The following is a 21,388-nucleotide window of genomic DNA, read 5'->3' as shown; positions in this document are numbered from 1 at the left end:
AGAAAGAGGAGGAGGAGGACAAAGAGACGAGGAGGAGGAGGAGGAGGAGGACGAGGAGGAGGAGGAGGAGGAGGACGACGACGACGACGACGATGACTAAGAAAGACAAGAGAAGGAGAAGTAGTAGTCATGGATGAATGAAGAGTGAATCATTCTTGCTGATTCTAGCATGGCTTGTTCTTGGTGGTGTCAGCTTTGATGGTGTTCAGCTACCATGTTCTTTGATGGCCTGGTTTCCTTTCATCGTTAACTTCCAAACATAATTGCTTTCTCCAGTGAGAAACGCAAATAAAAGGTAAATGCTCCCCTTGCACCTATGTGCTAGTCATTCCCGACTCTAGGAGGTGGTGTTCATCTCTGTTTCAAAGCCGAAGAGCCAGCGCTGTCCAAAGACGTCTCCGTGGTCAGGTGACTGGCATGACTCAACACCGAAGGTGCACGGAATGCTGTTAACCTTCCCACAAAGTTTTTTTCTACTTGCATTTTGTTCTGCTTTCGAGCTGCTGGGTTGGCAGAAGCTGGGACAAGTAACCGGAGCTCACTCCGTTGCGCGGTTAGGGATTCGAACCGCCGAACTGCCGACCTTTCTGATCGACAAGCTCAAGTGTCTTAGCCACCGAGCCACCGCATCCCATGAAACACAAATAGGCCCATGGAATTAAAATCCTCCATCACACAGCTTAATAAGCTGAGGGAGTACTAAGATGAATTCACCCACCACTTGGCGAAGTTATGGCAAAGTTATGGCAAAGTTGTGGGTTCATGAGTTGAAATGAGTTTCAAGTGGAAATATTTTTGTGTAATGAACTAGATTTCTTATTCAGCAGAGTCTTCCCCGAGAGAAGCTCTAATGGATGGACGTGTCAACCTCACAATGTGCTCTCACGCATCTTCTCTCCCGTTATTAATTGTCTCGCACAAATTAATGTACTTCAAAAGCCCATTCAGCACTTTTAAAGTAAGGGGAGAAGAGTGCTTTAACATGTTCTTTTTCCCCCAAACTGAATGAAAAAATAAGTAGAAAAAAAAAACTACCACCTAAGATATGGGATATAGATAGAGAAGAAAATGTCAGCGATACGTAGATTTAAAAATACCAGCTTAATAGATGTTCAGTAGGCAGTTTACTGATGCCCCTAAAGGTATTGTTGATCCACCTCTCAATCGTATTGAAAATCATTAAGAAAAGTAGAATTTGTGAGATATTAATATATCATGCTACACTGGAATCAGAGTAGAATTTGGCATAAAATCTTCAGAATAAGTTAGAAATCAATACTGCTGCTGAGAAAATAATACTTAAACCAATTACCCGTACAGTGTTGGAACAATTAATATATATATATATATACATATCTATATCTATATCTATATCTATATCTATCTATATCTATATCTATATCTATATCTATATCTATATCTATATCTATATCTATATCTATATCTATATCTATATCTATATCTATATCTATATATCTATATCTATATCTATATCTATATCTATATCTATCTATATCTATATCTATATCTATATCTATCTATATCTATATCTATATCTATATCTATATCTATATCTATATCTATATCTATATCTATATCTATATCTATATCTATATCTATATCTATATCTATATCTATATCTATATCTATATCTATATCTATATCTATATCTATATCTATATCTATATCTATATCTATATCTATATCTATATCTATATCTATATCTATATCTATATCTATCTATCTATATCTATATCTATATCTATATCTATATCTATATCTATATCTATATCTATCTATATCTATATCTATATCTATATCTATATCTATATCTATATCTATATCTATATCTATCTATCTATCTATCTATCTATCTATCTATCTATCTATCTATCTATAAAAGCGAAAATCACTCACGCCCCATCACAAAATCTCCAGAACCATAAAGCCTACCAACTTGAAATTTGGCACGTATGTTCCTCTTGGCTTCCAGGTGATTGCTTAGAAAGGATTTTTTGGAAATGACTATCCGATCGTTAGTGTTTGTTATATTATTATTTTTTCTAAGAAAATTAATGTTTTTATTTTCCATTTTTCATTTTCATACAGTCACATATATACTGTGCATAACCGGGGCCATACAACATTAAACAATAATCACAGCAGTTCCTCTTGTCAACAATACCCCCAGAAATATAAATAAAATAAGACTCAAACTCAAACTCAAATAAAAACCCAATATACCTCTTCCGCTCTCCATACACCTCTTTCTTCCCGTGTTTGTTATATTATTATTAACACACTCTGATGCTAAGGAGTTCCACTCCCCCTTCCCCGCCTGAAAAGATCTCTGTTCAAACTGCCACTTGGGCGTGGCCAGTGTGTGACTCATCCGGGCGGCTGCCTGGGAGTTTAGAGAGGATCCTGAGGGAGAGAAGGGGATAGGAGATGATGAAGCTTCTGTGGGGCAAGGCTGAGGGAGAGAAGGGGATAGGATAGGGGAGGATTCTGTGGGGCAAGGCTGAGGGAGAGATGGGGATAGGATAGGTGGAACTAATGTCCACACACATATAATATTACATGGCCAAAATAATTCGGTAAAAATTAATAATAGAATAAGAGCTTTGATTTGAGGCAGATATTTTACTTCCAGAAGCTGGGATGAAAAACGACGGTCATAGAAAAATGAGTAAACAAACAGAATAATTAATCCCTTTGGCCCACAGTTACCTACAGCAAATTATCTATTTTTCAAAAACACCTGAGGAATGTAAACAGCTTCTAATTAATGTTCTACTCAGTTCTTGTGTACCGTGTAGCTTTGCCCTTAAATCCTTGGAAGATGAACAAATTAGAAACCGAGGTCTATAAATAGCCCTCCTACTCTCTTTTTGAAACAAAAAAGCTCGACACAAACTTCAGTATCGGCTGCATTTCTGTGACATCGTAAACTGTTCCGTACCAGTTGAAGATAATATGGAAAGGTAGGGTCCATTGCAGCAATTCAATCTCAGGCTAATCAGGGCCTGGGTGATGGTCCCAAGGACATCCTGCTCCATCATCATCATCTTTTAAAGACCTCATAATCCCTTGCGGGGTGGAGTCTGGGCAACTGAATGGATCTAGCAGAGTGCCTAATGGCCGGATGCCGTCCCTGTTGCCAGGGTGGAGTTTTGTTCAGCAGATACATTCTCATTGTGCCTAGAGAGAGAAATATCTGCCTCTACCTAGGATCGAACTCACTGATTGTGAGCCGAGAGCTCCTCCTCTAGGCCACTGCACCACTCCCGACATCCTGCTCCATCAATGAACATAATTGTTTTGTAATGGCTCGTCTGCTCAGATGGCCACACCCACAAAAGGAAGCCATGGATCCACAAATAATAATGGACCTGTTCTATCAGGGTGGTTGGAACCCAGAATCAAACTGGGGTTACTACCAAACATGACAGCTTCTGCACAAGCAGAAACTCCCATCTTTGTATTATAGTTTATAGTTTATAGTTTTATTGATTTGTAAGCCACCCACTCCCGAAGGACTCCGGGCGGCTTACAATAAAACAAGGGAGGGAGGGATAATACACAAACAACATATTAAAATATACAACAGTCACAATTTCCGGGGGGCTGGATATTTCGAGAGCCCCCCAGCCTGCTAGAGCAGCCAGGACTTAACAGCTTTGCGGAAGGCCGGGAGGGTAGTAAGGGTCCGGATCTCCACGGGGAGATTGTTCCAGAGGGCTGGAGCTGCAACAGAGAAGGCTCTCCCCCGGGGAATCACCAGCTGACATTGGCTGGCAGATGGAATCCGGAGGAGACCTAACCTGTGTGATCGAATCGGTCTATGGGAGGTGATCGGCAGGAGGCGGTCTCTCAGGTACCCAGGTATTGTTTGTTATCATCACAACCTGGTCTACCCAAATATGGGATGCCGTATACTGCTTCTGCTTTCACCTTTCAGCCCCAATCCAGGAGTCTTTGCAGGCAGGTCACTTTCGGGACAAACTATATTTGTGTTAAATTTATATTTTACCGACAAAGAAATAAAGGGAGTCTAGCATAGATCTATTTGAAGCTATTTCGCTTTCGACAGCTAACCACACTTTTCTGGGATTCAAACCCAGGCTTCTTCATTATTAGGTAGATGTATTAACCTCTAAGCCATGGGCTCTCCTCCCTCTGTCAGCTCTACCAGGGGAGAGATTAAGTGGGTTTTTTTTTTTTTTAATCTGGGCAACCTAGTTTACCCAAATATGGGACGGAGCATACTGCTGTCACTCTCACCTTTCAAGCCCAATCCAGCAGCCTTCTCAGGCAGTCGCTTTCGCAACAAACTAGTTTTGGATTAAATTTATATTTTACCGGCAAAGAAATCCCAGAAGGGTATGGCTAGCTGACGAGAGCTAAATAGCTTGAAATAAATCTATACTAGTCTTTCTTTATTTCTTTGTCAGTGAAATATAAATCCATCCTTGTAGGATTCCAGTTAACCTTGCTTCATCCAAGGAAGTCCATATTAACACTAGGTATTTGTGTTCCTTCCTTCCTTCCTTCCTTCCTTCCTTCCTTCCTTCCTTCCTTCCTTCCTTCCTTCCTTTCTTCTTTATTGGCCAAGTGTGATTGGACACACAAGGAATTTGTCTCCGGTGCATAAGCTCTCAGCATACAAACAAGCAACAATTGATAAACCATGATCACAATCATAAGATGCAATCATCATAAATCATAAGATACAAACTCAGTGATGGTCGTAGGATGCCATTATTTGCTTATTGCAGCCGACATAAATCGTACTAGAATACTAAATAAACAGTCAATATCAATCTTAATAGGTAATAGGAAAGATGAGGAGGATAATAGTAATTCATCTCTATTAGGTAGTTTGACAGTATTGTAGGAGTGAGTTGTTTAGCAGAGTGATGGCACCAGGGGAAAAACTATCCTTGTGTCTAGATGTTTTGTTGTCTAGTTGTGTTGGCTATAGTGTCATCCTGAGGGAACACATTGCAACAGTTTATGTCGAGGATGTGAGGGGTCTGTAGATATTTCCTCTTTCCAACTCGTGCAGTATACAGGGCGTAATTTTGAATATTGTAATTCTTTTTCAATTTGCCTTTTTATAATAATAATAATCTTTATATATAAAAATGGCTGTGTGTGTGTGTGTGTGTGTGTGTGTGTGTGTGTGTGTGTGTTCCAGCATAACTCTGGAGTGCCTTGAGCAGTTTCAACCAAACTTGGTACACAGATGACTTACTCTCTGGAGGAAAATACTATGGGGAGGGGGTAAGACACCCCTAACACCCCTTGGAGTGTGTGTTCTGTTACGATGCAGCCTGTTGTGCCTTCAAAGGGCTTCTACTGTACTGCTGTAAAATGGCTTCTACTGTGCATTGCAGTGGAGTTGCCATGGCAACGGCTTCACAGCGCTCCACAAGGGGGCTCCCTCTGGTAAGGGGGAAAATCCAACCTTAGAAATTATGTTTGGTCTGGACAAATAAATACCTGGGCAACACCGGATTATTGGCTAGTCTTTTATAAATAAATAGGTATCCCGAACCCCAACACATAGATACCCCAGTCAGATTGCAATACAAGACTTTTCAGTGCTAGGATAGGTTGATGTGCAAAGAGACAGGGACCGAACGGTTTATCTGAAGATTGAAGGGTTTGTCAAAAGAAGGCACTTTCCCAGGAGTGCAGTCTGATTTTCAATTGCCTCTTGTGAAAGACACATCAGAGGTGTTTGAACACTTGAAGGATTTTCACTCTGAGAAGCATTGGTTTTGGGAACAATTGCTTGTCAGCCTGGACTATTTGTGGTTCGAGGTCTGGATGATGGAGGCTTGAGATGCTGCTTCCTTTCAAACTGTACTCTGCCATTTGCTTGGCCAATCACTTGAATTTTGCTCATGTAATTTGAACTATTTCCTGCTTCGGTTGTAAAGTCTTGACTCTTTAGAACAAATTTTGGTGCTGTCTGAGCTTGTTGTGACCCGCCAGTGGCCACTGGAACTGGTGGCAGACTCAGACAGAGGAGGTTGGGGAGGAACCTGGGCCAGTCCTGGAGTCTGGGGAAGGCTCTGATGAGGGCTCTGCGTCGGAGGCAGAGATATGGCCAGGGCCATCCGACAGTTATCAGCTGCCTTCGGAGTTGGATATCAGTGGGGCAGAAGAACAGCTGGAGCCTGTTCCCAATATGTGCATGCACAGAGCTGCCAGGAGAAGGGGACAGTTAAGGAACAAGGGTTGACTTGGGAGTAAAAGCACAGGTGGACAGTGAATGGCCCCTCCCATAGGGAATAAAAAGGAGCGAAAGGGGAGCGGAGTTTGCAGGAGACAATTTGTTCGCTTAATTAGTGTGAAAATTTGTTTGTGATATCTCAGAGACTCCTCGCCAAGTATTTTCTTGTACAGCATGGCGTTTGGAAGATATCGGCCTGGTAGCTCTCCAAGCCTGATAAGGTCTGTGGTTGTAAATTCACCCTTGAAAGACTGTTTGCCTGGACTTTGCTGGATGCAAATGAGAGGAATTCACATGAGCTTCATAAAAAGGGGTTTTGTTGGGATGAGAAGTCTGCTTTGTGACTTGTTGAAGCCTAGATCAGAACAGAGCTTGGTTATTTTTCTGCAAATGTTTCATTACCAAATACAATTACCTAGCACTGAAATTACCTAGCCTTCATTACCCTAGCACTGATGTAATTACTTACTTTGGTAATGAAACGTTTGCAAGAAAACAACCAGCTCAGAAGGCACCAAGCACTCTCTGCAATAGAGCCACAGTTCAATGCTGATTGTTAAACATTCTCTCCCAGTTTTCTCTGCAACACAGGCTCACTAAACATTTTGGCCGGGGTTTCTTCGAAGTAAGATTCAAAACTTTCCATTGTTCTCCGAGGTCAGCCAAGATGGACTGAACTTCCATTCATTAGAGAAGGTTTCTCTGGTGCAGCCAATAGTCAAAGTAAAAATCGAATGGATAATGAAAGGAGCAGGCCTGCAGATATCGCCACTAACCCTGCAGGATCCAATCCAAGTTGGTCCCCAGGACCAAAGGTTTATTCTTCCAAGCTTTTGAGAGCTCATGCTGGAGCCCATCATCAAGGAACTTGATTTATTTCTTAATTTCTCTGGTTATTTTTGTCCCTGCTCGGCCAGCAAATGTAGTAGCTGGGAAATTAAATGCATGTCATTGCTCCATGTAGAATCAAGTTCACGTGAAGTGTTAATAACACTTTATAATGCCTTGAAGGTAAGGCCACACTTGAAATATGGCATCCAGTTTTGGTCATGTAAAAAAGATGCTGAGACTCTAGAAAGAGTGCAGAGAAGATCAACAGAGGATTAGGGGGCTGGAGGCTAAAACATATGAAGAATGATTGCTGGAACTGGGTATGTCTAGTTTAATGAAAAGAAGGGCTAGGGGAGACATGATAGCAGTCTTCCAATATCTCAGGAGTTGCCACAAAGAAGAAGGAGTCAAGCTATCCTCCAAAGCACCTGACGGCGGAACAAGAAGCAATGGGTGGAAACTAATCAAGGAGAGAAGCAACTTAGAACTAAGGAGAAAATTCCTGACAATGAGAACAATTAATCAGTGGGTTAATTGCCTCCAGAAGTTGTAAATGCTCCAACACTGGAATTTTTTAAGAAGGTGTTGGATAGCCATTTGTCTGAAACAATATAGGGTTTCCTGCCTAGACAGGAGGTTGGACTAGAAGACCTCCAAGGTCCTTCCTGAGTCTGTTATTCTATTCTATTCTATTCTATTCTATTCTATTCTATTCTATTCTAGTGTGAGGGTACCAGTGGGGTCTCCTTGTCTAGCCACTGGCTCATACTCTCGCGATCTGGTGATTAGCATCTTCCATGTCTGTCCATTATGGTCTACAAATCTTGCGAAGGGTTTCTTTTCCAGAAGCCAATCAACTAGTCAAGGCTTCTGCTGCCTCATTATTTGTATTCTCTGTTGAACCTCTCACGACCGAGGATGCCTTGCAGCCAGACATGAATGTCAAACAGGCCTTTTTACAGTCGCAACGCCACAACCTTGTTCCTGTTGTTTATTAATACATGGATTCTTGTCTGGAGAATTCCTGCATCGTGCCGATAATATTCTGACTACTGTGGTGACATCGCCTTATTTTTAAACATTAAAACAAGTAAAAAAGTAAAAGAGTAAGGTTCTACATTTAGGCAAGAAAAAGGAAATGCACAGGTACAGTATAGGTGGTACCTTGCTCAGTAGTAGCAACTGTGAGAGGGATCTTGGAGTCCTAGTGGTCAACCATTTAAATAGGAGCCAGCCGTGTGCAGCAGCTGCCAAAAAAGCCAACACAGTTCTAGGCTGCATCAACAGAGGGAGAGAATCAAGATCACGTGAAGGGTTAATACCATTTACAAGGCCTTGGGAAGGCCACACTTGGAATATGGCATTCAGTTTTGGTCGCCACGATGTAGAAAAGATGTGGAGACTCTAGAAAGAGTGCAGAGAAGAGCAACAAAGAGGATTAGGGGACTGGAGACTAAAACATATGAGGAACGGGTGCAGGAACTGGGTATGTCTAGTTTAATGAAAAGAAGGACCAGGGGAGACATGATAGCAGGCTTCCAATATCTCAGGGGCTCCCCCAAAGAAGAGGAAGTCAAGCAGTGGTGGGTTCCAGACCCATTGCAACCGATACGGTACAATGGGGCCCAGCGCCCACAACATGAATGTGCACAGCATGTGTGCACGTGTGTGCAGCGCGCGTATATGTCCTTATCTCCTGCGATGCCTCCGCGATGCTCCAGCTGTTCAGCAGAGCATTGCGCAGGCACCCTATGCTGCGTGCACAGAAGCAGAGAAGAGCTCAAATATAGGTAAGGAGGGCGGGTGGGTGGATGGCCCCTCCGGAGCACCGTACCAGAATGGTACCCAGTGCTCCCGATAGGCACCAGTACACTCGTACCAGGGTGTACCGCCTGCAACCCATCAATTAATCAGTGGAACAGCTTGCCTCCAGAGGTTGTGAATGCTCCAACACTGGAAGGTTTTAAGAAGAGTTGGATAACCATTTGTCTGAAGTGGTGTAGGGTTCCCTGCCTAATCTGGGGGGTTGGACTAGAAGACCTCCAAGGTCCCTTCTGACTCTGTTGTTCTATTCTATTTTCCTTCCTGTAATTCTGATTTGATTTTGTGCTGAAATGACACTCAGGATATTTGTCGTCAAAAAGCAAAACAAAAGATTCATTTTGGTGGGCGACCATGTCTTTGCTTCCACAGTATTATTTCGCCAGCAACAGAAAGAATATTGCTTTAGGAATTATTTTTCATACTCGGCTGCAAGTGTTTTTATTATGTGTAAATAAATCTCTTATATGTAAATATGTTATGGGTAAACAAAGCACTTTCCATCTATCTCTTGATGTATCTGAATAACCTTTCGCTGCACTCGCTGCTGTAATTATCCCACGACACGGGAAAAAAAATTGCCATTCAAGAGATATTCCAGAAACCTTTGCTTAGCACTGCCGGCTGACATTCACGGAATTGTGGTTTTAGAAACTCTAGAAGTCTTTGTTAGCTTAGAATACTGTAGCTGATATCTCAATTAGGACACAGTTGTTAATGTTAGGGTTTGGCTTCAAAGGAAGAAAAAAAGCATGTTTACAAAATTTTCGTCTCTTAAATCAAGGGTCCCCAACTCCTGGTCCGTGGAATGCCAGTGGGTCACAGACAGCGCCGGCAGCCCCAGCAAAATATTTTTCTTGCAGGCTAACAAGTCCATCCGTCAGGGAGATGAATTGCTGTCTGCCACACCTATTCATCTCTGCCCCAGAGCTAGGGTGAGGCTTCGCTAGCAGTGTTGGCTCTTCCGTCCCAAGGACTGGCCCATAGATTTCCACTGCTCTCCTCTCCTCTAGCTTCTGTGCATCCTCACATCAGGCACTGGACCCAGCTGTTCCTCCTCTTCCTCATCAGCCACCTCCAGATTTGGAGGCTGTTGACTTTCCATCTGAGGGCTGACGGACAGCCCAAGCTCCGCCTCCCTTCCTCCCTCTCCCCCCCCCCCTCTCTCTCTCCCTTCTTCTGACACAGCTGCTGGAGGGGCCGGGAGCTGACAGGCCACAACACAAAGCTCTATCTGTGGGATGCAGGCAGCCCACAAAGCCACACCATCTCCACTCCATGGAAAAGTCTCTCCACACCTGGGCCCTTTTGATCAGTGCTGCAATGTAAGTGTCCCAGGTAAGCTTCTCTTTTATGACAACACCCAGAAACTTAAAACTGGCCACTTGCTCCCCTTGGTCTCCATTGATAGGCAAGGGCTGGATGTCTGATCTATTCCCTCTACAGTCCACTCCTTGGTCTTATTGGTGTTATGGACCAAGTTATTGTCTGCACACCACAAAAGTAACTGCTCCACCTCATCTCAATAGGCAAACTCACCTCCGCCCTTTGTACCATCAAAGTGAAATGGTTGTCCAGTCTACTTCGAAAACCTCCAGTGTCCCTTTTTTTCATGTATTTCTAATTGTTTGAAAATGTTTAAAAACTGAAAGCACTCACAGGAAGCATATCTACACGCACACAAAAATACCATATCTGTTGTGGCCCAGCAGGAGCTGTTGGAGCTACCACCAGACTCCAACAACAAGGGGCCCTATGAGTTGGCTCTGGAGGATGTGTAGGACCCTGGACAGGGTTCCGACTCCAAGCAGGGCGCAGAGAGGCTGGTTGGCCACCAGGAGGCACCTGAGCCTTGGACCAGTGGGGAGGAGACAAGGGAAGATGAGCCTGAGGTCAGCAATGAGTTGTTCCTGGATGCCCAGCACCGAAGGCGTCAGGAACAGTTGCACAGTTACAGGAGGTGATTGCACTCATCTGGTGGTCATTAGGCTTCTCTCCAGACTATAAAAGGACTGCTTGTGCCCACACCCCTCTTGCAGAAGTCAACACAGGAACGAATGTTGGAGAACATTGTGGTGAGCTTGGCAGGCTGGATTGCTGCCAAGCCTTATCTGTGCTGGATTGCTGCCAAGGACCTATCTGTCTGTTAATTAAATGCCGTAACTTATCTTTGGCTCTTTGGAGTGTGTGTTGGTGTGGGACGAGGGGGGATCAGAACACATATCCATATATTTTTTTATTACCAAAGATTCTACTTATAAAGTTAGAATTTTCTTGTGAGGACATGTTAGCCAGTGTGATAATTTTTAACAGAGTGAAATGTGTCTTCTTCGGAAGTTATTACAGGTTTCTAACTTCTTTAAATATGTGACATCTTTTTCTTTCCCTTTTGAACGTAAGGAAATAGATTGCAAAAATTAATAACTCGAATGCCAAGATATAAACATTGAATTAGTATTCAGTGAAGTTTGAAAATGTGCCTCCAACATTCAAGTAGTCTTAAATTAGAGGCAGCCGCCACTTAAGCCCCATTCATGAATATTTTGATCAGGAAATGTATGGCACCGGCATACAAATACCTTAATTATGGGGATTACTAAAAAAACAGTACAGTATTCCTTTTAGCTAAACAGCCACATTAAAATGTAATGCTGTATTGACCTGAAGGGAATCAACTGCGTTGCCTGCAGGAATACATTGGCTCTTTCCGAGTTTAGCAACTCTGCATTCCGAGGTGAAATGAAAGTTCAAAAGCAATTGAGGTTCTTCAAAAAGTTAATTGAGGGGTTTTTTTTCCCGTTACTTCCTTCGTTGGTTGAGGAGTTTCCATAGGGTGTGGGAGATGAATGGTTTGCAACAGTGCTACCAAAACTCTTTGTGCATGCATCTGTCAGCCATAAAGTTCCTAACCAGAAGCCCCCGTTCAATTCTGATGTCTAGTTCCCACCATAGAGTCTCCTCCTAGCGCAGCATTCTTTTTTCCTTTGCCGACCAGAAGTTCAGCTCCCCCTCCATAGAGTCTCCTCCTAGCACAGCATTCTTTTTTCCTCTGCCGACCAGACGTTCAGCTCCCCCACCATAGAGTCTCTTCCTAGCGCAGCATTCTTTTTTCCTCTGCCTACCAGAAGTCCAGTTCCCCCACCATAGAGTCTCCTCCTAGCACAGCATTCTTTTTTCCTTTGCTGACCAGAAGTCCAGTTCCCCCACCATAGAGTCTCCTCCTAGCACAGCATTCTTTTTTCCTCTGCCGACCAGACGTTCAGCTCCCCCACCATAGAGTCTCTTCCTAGCGCAGCATTCTTTTTTCCTCTGCCGACCAGACGTTCAGCTCCCCCACCATAGAGTCTCCTCCTAGCACAGCATTCTTTTTTCCTTTGCTGACCAGAAGTCCAGTTCCCCCACCATAGAGTCTCCTCCTAGCACAGCATTCTTTTTTCCTCTGCCGACCAGACGTTCAGCTCCCCCACCATAGAGTCTCTTCTTAGCGCAGCATTCTTTTTTCCTCTGCCTACCAGAAGTCCAGTTCCCCCACCATAGAGTCTCCTCCTAGCTCGGCGTCCTTTTTCCTCTGCCTGTCCTAACTGAAAGACCTATCAACTGTGGAGACGACCAGAAGCCCCCATTCAATTCTGATGTCTGAGATCAAATCAGTGAATCCCGAAGGAAACCAATCCTAACCATTCATTGGAAGGACAATTACTGAAGCTAAATACTGTGGCCACCAAATTCCTTCGGGATTCACTGATTTGATCTCAAACATCAGAATTGAATGGGGGCTTCTGGTCGGCTCCACAATTGATAGGCCTTTCAGTTAGGACAGGCAGAGGACTACTTGGAGAAGACCCTGGTGTTGGGAAAGATGGAAAGCAAAAGGAGAAAGGGACAGCAAGGGAGAAGACGGCTAGATAGCATCATTGATGCAATGAACATAAATTTGGGCCGACTCCAGGAGACAGTGGTAGACAGAAGGACCTGGTGTAATGTGGTCCATGAGGTCCTGAAGACTTGGACATGACTTAGTGACTGAACAACAACAAAAAACAAACTCTCATCATCAAAATGTAGTTTTATACAAAGCTTCTTTTCTTTGTTTCACTTCTAGTTGGCCAACTCCTCAAGGAGGCACCTTCTGAGTCCTCTTTAAGAAGGACTTATGTTGCTTGACATTATGTATATCTGTTTTGGCCTGTTGGCCGACCGGCCCCTCCAGGAGCCAAATCAGAGGAGGAGGAGGAGGAGTGGGAGTCAGGGTCAGCATCAAGGCAACCGGAGAGCTCTGAGGGGGAAGAGGGAATGGAGCTGCCAGAGAGAGAGTGGCGTGAGGAGCAGAGTCTGGGCCATCGGCCATCCTGCCAGTTCCCAGGTCTGGAGGTGGCTGATGAGGAAGAGGAGGAACAGCCAAGTCCAATGCGTGATGCACAGATGCGCAGAAGGCAGAGGAGAGGAGAACAGTGGAAATCTATGGGCCGGTCCTTGAGACAGAAGAGCCACCGCTGTTAGGGAAGCCCCACCCTAGCTCTGGGGATAAAGGGCACGGGGAGGAGATGAATAGATGTGACAGACAGCTATTCAACTCCCTGCCTGATGGACTTGTTAGCCTGCTGTGTGTGAGAGAGAAACATTTTGCCAGAGCTGCTAGCACTTCTAATAATGGGAACATTTAGTTTACTATAGAGGGTTTGTCGTGTTTGGGAACTGGGTCAGAATAATATCTCTTTTAGACGGCCTGCACTGGTTGCCGGTTGTCTTCCGGGTGTGATTCAAGGTACTAATTATGACCTTTAAAGCGCTCCATGGCTTAGGCCCAGGATACCTGTGAGACCACCTACTGCCACCGGTAGCCTCCCACCGTCCAGTGCGATCCCACAGAGTTGGCCTCCTCAGGGTGCCGTCAGCCAGACAGTGTCGGCTAGCGATCCCCAGGGGGAGAGAGCCTTCTCTGTGGGAGCGCCTTCCCTCTGGAATACGCTGCCCCCGGAGCTTCGTATAATCCCCAACCTCCGGTCCTTCCGACGCACCCTAAAAAGTTGGTTTTTCCAGCAAGCCGGCCTGGCCTGAACAAAACAAAATAAATTATTGAGCATTGTTAATTTTAATTCGATTTTTTTTTAAAAAAATGTCATTGTCAATTTTAATTGGGTTTGGATATTCTATTTTTTAAAAAACTTTTGTATTATGTGTTTCTTTTAATGTTGTACGGCGCCCTGAGTCCTTGGGAGAAGGGCGGCATATAAATCTAATAAACCTAAACCTAAACCTTTCTTGAACCCATTCCTGACCAGAAGCAGGGGTGGGTTTCAACCGGTTCGCGGCGGTCCCCGCGAACCGGTTGGTCGGCGAACCCGGAAGTAAGTAACTTCCGGGAACGGTGAAGGGCCCACCCGCCCGCACTCCTTACCCGGTTTTGATGAGTTCTGCACTTCCACGCATGCGCAGGACGCATACAGCGCCTGCGCGATCCTCCAGGAGCAGCTGGAGCATCGCACAGACGCTAGTACGCATGCGTGCACTGCCCGCGTGCACGAGGATGCCGCCGGCCCCGTTCCAACCGGACCGGTTGGAACGGGGCGAGAAACCCACCCCTGACCAGAAGGGCTGCCAATTCCATGACAACAACAGTTTTGTCCATGAGTCTCAAACGGAACTGGAAAATAACTATCATTATGAAAAGATTAACGTACAGGCACCATAGCAAAAAAAAATAGCTTATATTTCTGGATGCCCCTTTCAGGGAGTTAAATCTTGCACCATATTTGCTAGCAGGGTTTAGTTAAACAGGACTAGGCTTGTAAAGAATCCATTTAGAAGCTGAACGTTTCCTGGCGTGACACGAGCCACAAAGAAGGAGTCGCATCAAATAAGGAACATAGCAAAAGGAAGCTACATTATATCCACGCTTTTAGCACAATCTATTTTGTTACTACAAAGCACCTTCCTTGTTGTTGGTGAAATAACTTCTGAGTAATGCTGTGTGCGAAAACAGCCATCTGCCGATGTGTCACTCACTACCCCAGAATCTTTCTTTCGGTGGATTTTAACGTCTGGTTCCATTATTATCTTATATAATGACCTCCCTTTTTTTTTTTCAATTTTATTTCCAGTAACCACAATCTGGGGGCGTAGGGTTCATTTCCTATCGGTCGGTACTGTTTTCCGGATAGAAAAGCTCCGAGAAGCCATGAATAACACTTCTCTTAACAACTCTTAAGTCTGTTTTAAGTGAAATGTGTTCTCTCCCACACTCCCTTTCGTTTTGCGTAACTTCGAGGTAGTTGCATGAAAATTGTATCCTAGGTTTGCCTTGAGATTGTATTGAGATTTCCCCCAGTATTATTGAAGCTGAAGTAGTTGTAGCAGACAATTGTATGTACTACGCTTAGATCCGACCGCAGGCGGCGCAGTTCCAGATTATCCAGCTCCAAAATTTTGAGCCTGGTGGCATAAGAGATTCTTATTCCAAGTGGAGGAGTGGCAGTGGTGGGTTCCTACCGGTTTGAACTGGTTCGACTGAACCGGTTTGGTGGCCTAGGTTGCTGGAACCAGCAGCGACCCAGGTCTGCCACACCCCCGAACCAGTTCCCAAGTTGGCGCCATTGGCGCCGCCATTGGCGCCGCCATCTTGTTTTTCAGTTCTGTGCATGCACAGAACAATTTTAATTGCCCTGTGCATGCACACTTCGCACGAGTCAAGTGCACGCGGTCTGCACACACGAGCGAACCAACAATTTTGTGACAGCTGGAACACATCCCTGAGGAGTGGAGGACTCTTCTCGTGAAATACCTCTGGACTCGCTCGATTGTTATTGTCCAATAAAAGGTGTGGATTCCGGGAAGACGAGCTGTATTCGAGAATTGGTCTGGCAAATTATTTTCTGCAAAATAAGTTAGGCTTTATCTACCGAGAAGAGCCTGCTCCATCTGCCGAATGCTCCATCTGGTGAAAGGATGCAATACTACTGAGGGGGAGGGAAAGGGCCTTTCTTGATTTTATTTTATTTATTGCTTTTATTGACATCTGTACTGGTATCAAAGCGGAGGCATCTAAAGCTTCCTCAATAAGAGAGACTGAATCTGACACCTTCTGGTCTTCTCTGCATGAAACCAATTCTTTTTTCTTTTCTTAGCTGATCAGTAGGCTAATGATGGGTGCAATCTGTTATAAATAATGGAGACGGACCGCAGGAATGGATTGTCTCCCCCTTGTTTGAAGAATTGAGTGTGCGCGGCATGGGATAAAAAGCAGGTCCAGTTTGCGGCTTTCTATACTACCCCGTACGCCGAAAAAAAGAGAAGGATTTTACAAGACCGAGTCAGCAAGTGAGAAATTTGCCAAAGTCCTACTGCGCCTTTCATCTTCAACACGAGGCGGGGCCCGTTTCTCTGAAGATAGAACTGCAGGCTCCTGAACAGCCGGGCTATAAACACAGAAGGAATCACAGCGGTTACAAGGCTGTTAATTTACAAAAGAGCTCTCCTAGGAAGAAGTGTGTGCCTTTGTTCACAAAGAAGGTTGTTTAGCTTGCTTGATGCCTTCGGCTCAGGAGTCAATTGTTTCCGTAGTCAGAGAATGACTGGTAAGGAGAGTGGCATTCTGGATCATTTATTTATTTTATTTATCGTATTTTTCGGAGTATAAGACGCACCTTTTCCCCCCCCAAAAGGGGATGAAAATCTCGGTGCGTCTTATACACTGAATACAGCATTTTTGGCCTCCCAACCCTCCACCCCCTTTACAAAAATGACGTGCAGAGGGTTTGGGAGGCCTGCAAAGTGCTCCTGGAGGCTGGGGAGGGCAAAAACAAGTGAAAAATGGGCTGTTTTTTGCTCGTTTTTGCCCCTCCCCCAGCCCACAGGAGCACTCTATAAGCCTCCTAAAGGATATGCATGCCCTTTTTTGGCAAAAAAAAACAACCCTAATCATCTTTATTTATCTTCTCTGCACTCTTTTCAGAGTCTCTACATTTTTTTTTAAATACGCCAAAACTGGATGCAATATTCCAGGTGTGGTCTTACTAAGGCTTTATGAAGTGATACTCATATTTCACATGATATGGATTTGGGTAACTTCACTAGGGAAGGAGGAGGAGGAAAAGAAGAAGAGGAGGAGAAGAGGAAGAAGAGAAGAAGAAGAAGAAGAAGAAGAAGAAGAAGAAGAAGAAGAAGAAGAGGAGGAGGAGGAGGAGGAGGAGGAGGAGGAGGAGGAAGGAGGAAGGAAGGAAGAAGAAGCAGAAGAGGCGGAGGAGGAGGAGGAGGAAGAAAAAGAAGAAGAAGAGGAGGAGGAGGAGGAGGAGGAGGAAGGAGGAAAGGAAGAAGAAGAAGCAGAAGAGGAAGAGGAAGAGGAAGAAGAAGAAGAAACGGAAGAGGAGGAGGAGGAGGAAGAGGAGGAAGGGGAAGGAGGGGGAAAGGAAGAAGAAGAGGAGGAGGAGGAGGAGGAGGAGGAGGAGGAGGAGGAGGAGGAGGAGGAGGAGGAGGAGGACTAGACATTGGTATCTGAACATGAGTCTCAAAGTGTAAGAAAAGCGAGTTCAGACTTGGAGGAATCTTTTCTGCAGCTGTACAATAAAGGAACATTAGCTTATCTGGCCATGTTTCCTGTCTATTCTGCCTGGGAGAGCTGACACTTCTCTGGCAAGTCATTATACAGCTGCAGGCTATGCCCTCTCTTATCTGTTCCACCCCTAGGCAACCTCTCTTTCCCTTCTCTTCCCAAGGCCTTCCCCACAAACCATTACAGGCTGCGTATTGAGGGCCCCAGAGGCATTCTCGGAAGCATCACGCCAGCTTCCCGTTTCTAAAGTGTACTTAATTTTCACATACCGGAGTGACTCAGACAGTGGAGGGCCTAGCTTAATGCTCTCAAGTGTTGCATTAGGACAACATGTGCTTGGCAGCCATTGCCCAATGAAGAGAACTTGATTAACGAGCAAGCCATTTCTCCCCACAATTAAGTACCTAGGAGAGTGATGGCTAACCTTTTGGTCCTCGCGTGCCGAAAACATGCGCATGCCTGCACCCACAGTGCAATGCGCACGTGCCCCATCCACCCGTGCCCCACCCCCCTGCAAATGCTTGTGCAAAAACCCCACACACTACCCCCTCCCACACACACGAACATCTCCCCCCCCACTCTGCTGTACCCCCCACTCCACCTATTTTGGACCTAGTAGGCCTCCCTGCAGCCTCCTGGGAGTAAAAACGGGCCTCAGGGGGACCATACACACACACACACACACACACACACACACACACACACAAAACACACACACAAACACTGTTTTGGGCCTAGTGAGCCTCCCTGCAGCCTTCTGGGAGTAAAAACGGGCCTCAGGAGGGCCATACCACACACATACATACACACACACACACACACACACACACACCAGGGGTGGGTTTCAACCGGTTCGTGGCTAAGTAACTTCCGGGAACGGCGAAGGGCCCACCCGCCCGCCCGCGCTCCTTAACGGTCTTTGAAGGCTTCTGTGCTTCCACGCAGGCGCATAGCACATACAGTGCCTGCGCGATTCTCCGCGAGCAGCTGGATGGCACATACAGCACCTGCGTGATTTTCCGTGAGCAGCTGAAGCATCGCGCAGGCGCTACGACGCATGCGTGAACTGCACGCATGCACGAGGACACCGCCGGCCCCATTCCAACCGAACCGGTTGGAACGGGATAAGCAACCCACCACTGACACACACACCCTGTTTTGGGCCTAGTGAGCTTCCCTGCAGCCTCCTGGAAGCAAAAAATGGGCCTCAGGAGGGCCATACCACACACACACACACACACACACACACACAAACACACACACACACACACCACGCCCTGTTTTGGGCTTAGTGAGCCTCCCTGCAGCCTCCTGGGAGCAAAAACGGGCCTCAGGGGAGCCATACCAGACACACACACACATGCCCTGTTTTGGCACTAGTGGGCCTCCCTGCAGCCTTCTGGGAGCAAAAATGGGCTGCTGGAGGAGCACCGCTCCCCCCCCCATGCTCCCCCTGACCCCCGTGCATGTGTATGTGACCCCCACACATGCGTGCATGCCCCCTACGTATGCACATGACTCTCCCCCATGCGCCCTGCCCCCTGCACAAGCACAGCAGAGACCCAAAAATCAGCTGGCCAGCGGGGAGCTCATGCGCATGCCCAGTGGAGCCAAGCTGGGACGACAGCTGGCGTGCCCTCAGAGAGGGCTGTGTGTGTGCCGCCTGTGGCACGTGTGCCCTAGGTTCGCCATCATGAAGACTAGAAGACCTCTAAGGCCCCTTTCAACTCTGTCTATCCTGAATGGAAGTTAGTCAAGGAGAGAATCAACCTAGAATTAAGGAGAAATTTCCCGACAGTCAGAACAATCAGCCAGTGGGACAGAAGTTGCCTCCAGAAATTTTAATTTTAAGAAAGGACTGGACAGTCATTTGTTTGAAATCCTACAGGATTTCCTACTTGGGTAAGGGGTTCGACTAGAAGACCTCCAAGGTCCCTTCCAACTCTCTTATTCTGCCTTTAAAATAACCTTCCTCCTAGTTCTTGCTCCATCGTTCTCTGTGTCCTTCCTCAGCTCTTCTTCCATTCTTTCTTTTTTCCAGCAGATTTTTTTTATTATTTTTTCCTTTCTACAACACCTCGCAGTAATTACATCAACATTGTTATGTCATCATACCTGTACATGTATATAATATTTCGCTTCTATATTTACGCACCTTTATACACAGTTCTATATATATTTATATCTATTGTTTTTTGGCTTAATTAATTTTATTCTTGTTTTTCAGCCATTTGTACCAATTGTTCCAAATTTCATAATATTCTGACTCTTCTTTATCTTTTAATCTCAGTGTTAACTTGTCCATCTCTGCACAATCCAAAGTTTTTTTTTAATCACTAATTCATCCGAGGGGGTATTATTTTGTTTCCAGCATTGGGCAAATGCTATTCTAGCTGCAATTAGTAAGTAATATGTACTTAATTTTCTTTGTATATTTCTCTTTGATTATTCCCAGTAGAAAGATTTCGGGTTTGGATTTTATCTGCTCTCCTGTAATTTCTTGCACCCATTTCCAAATTTTTGTCCAATATTTTTTGTGTTTCCGGGCAGGTCCACCATATGTGATAATAAGTCCCTTGTTTTATCGTTGGCATTTATCACCAACAAGATTGGCTAAAATGTACCCAAACATGAAGCCGACCTGCTGGAAGTGTAAAAAAAGTACAAGGGTCTTCTTCCTTTCTAAGATTCCAAGAAAGCTGGAATGTAAAGGAGAGAACAGAGGATAAAAGGGGGCATCGAGCATCCACATTTATAAATAACGTCGCTCCCCTCTTCGCCGTCCCTCCTAGTGGCATTACGCTCCGATCCGATGCTTAATATTATTCCTCTGTACTGTCTGGATTACTCAAGTCGTCCGTGGTAGTGGGGAGAGAGGAGAGGAGAGGAGAGGAGGGAGAAAAAGGGAAAAAAGAAAAATTCAGAGCGCTTTTGTGCCACGGTGGTTGCCAAGGAAACCACTTCCTTTTAATTTCGCTGCTCGGGACATCTGGATCGCTTGGCATCTGGCCTGCAGAAAGGCAACCTCGCAGCAGGGCATGGGGGGGGGGGGGGGGAAGAAAAGTAGAATTAATGAAAGCCCGGCCTTTGTGGTAAATAAAGGGAGGCTTGGGTAAAGTGTTTCCAAAATTATCCGATGACCTGAAGCTGGGCGGGTTAGAATGATGCCTAGTGTTGAGTTGGCGTGTGTTTGTCTTCATTAGGGGAAGCGTCGCATGGAGGCCACGGCATTGTTGAGAAGGAATAGTGTCCCCCCCCCCCCGCCCTTGCTCGTTATTCTAAACCAGGGAAGGGGAAGCATGGTCCCTTTTAGGACTTGGGGACTTCAACTCCCAGAATTCCTGAGCCAGTTGGCTGAGGAATTCTGGGAGCTGAAGTCCACAAGTCCTGAAAGGGCCATGGTACCCCTCCCCTGTTCTGAACCAACCTCAAATCAAGACAACTGTGTTGCTCTCAGCTCTTCCACCCCTGGTTAGAATTAGAATGAGAGCATATGCACCAAAGACAAATTCCTTGTATGTCCACGCTTGTCCAGTAAAGAATTTTATTCTGTTCTGTTCTGTTCTACTCCATTCTATTCTACTGTATTCTATTTTGTTCTGTTCTATTCTATTCTACTCCATTCTACTCTATTCTATTCTATTCTATTCCAATTCTATTCTATTCTATATTCTATTCTATTCCATTCTGTAATTCTATTCCATTCTATTCCATTCTGTAATTCTATTCTATTCTATTTGATTTGATTTGATTTGATTTATTTGGCTTGTATCCCGCCCTATTCCCGAAAGGGCGGCTAACAATAAAAAGGGGAGGGGGTACATTTCATTCCATTCCATTCTATTCTATTCTGTAATTCTATTCTATTCTCTTCTATTTACTTTCGATTCTATTCCAATTCTATTCTATTCTATATTCTATTCTATTCCATTCTGTAATTCTAT

The 21,388-nt window shown here is 45.0% G+C and overlaps 1 protein-coding gene across 1 annotated transcript in view; it reads left to right on the top strand.

Annotated features, from left to right (window-relative positions):
* Positions 1-21,388, top strand: part of MAGI2 (membrane associated guanylate kinase, WW and PDZ domain containing 2) — a 182,691-nt gene that overhangs the window by 694 nt on the left and 160,609 nt on the right. The gene's annotated exons all lie outside the window — the stretch shown is intronic.

This window comes from Thamnophis elegans, chromosome 7, assembly GCF_009769535.1.
Source record: "Thamnophis elegans isolate rThaEle1 chromosome 7, rThaEle1.pri, whole genome shotgun sequence".
Lineage (NCBI taxonomy): Eukaryota > Metazoa > Chordata > Lepidosauria > Squamata > Colubridae > Thamnophis > Thamnophis elegans.
The sequence above is the reverse complement of the archived record's forward strand: the minus strand, read 5'-3'. Positions and strand labels throughout refer to the sequence as shown.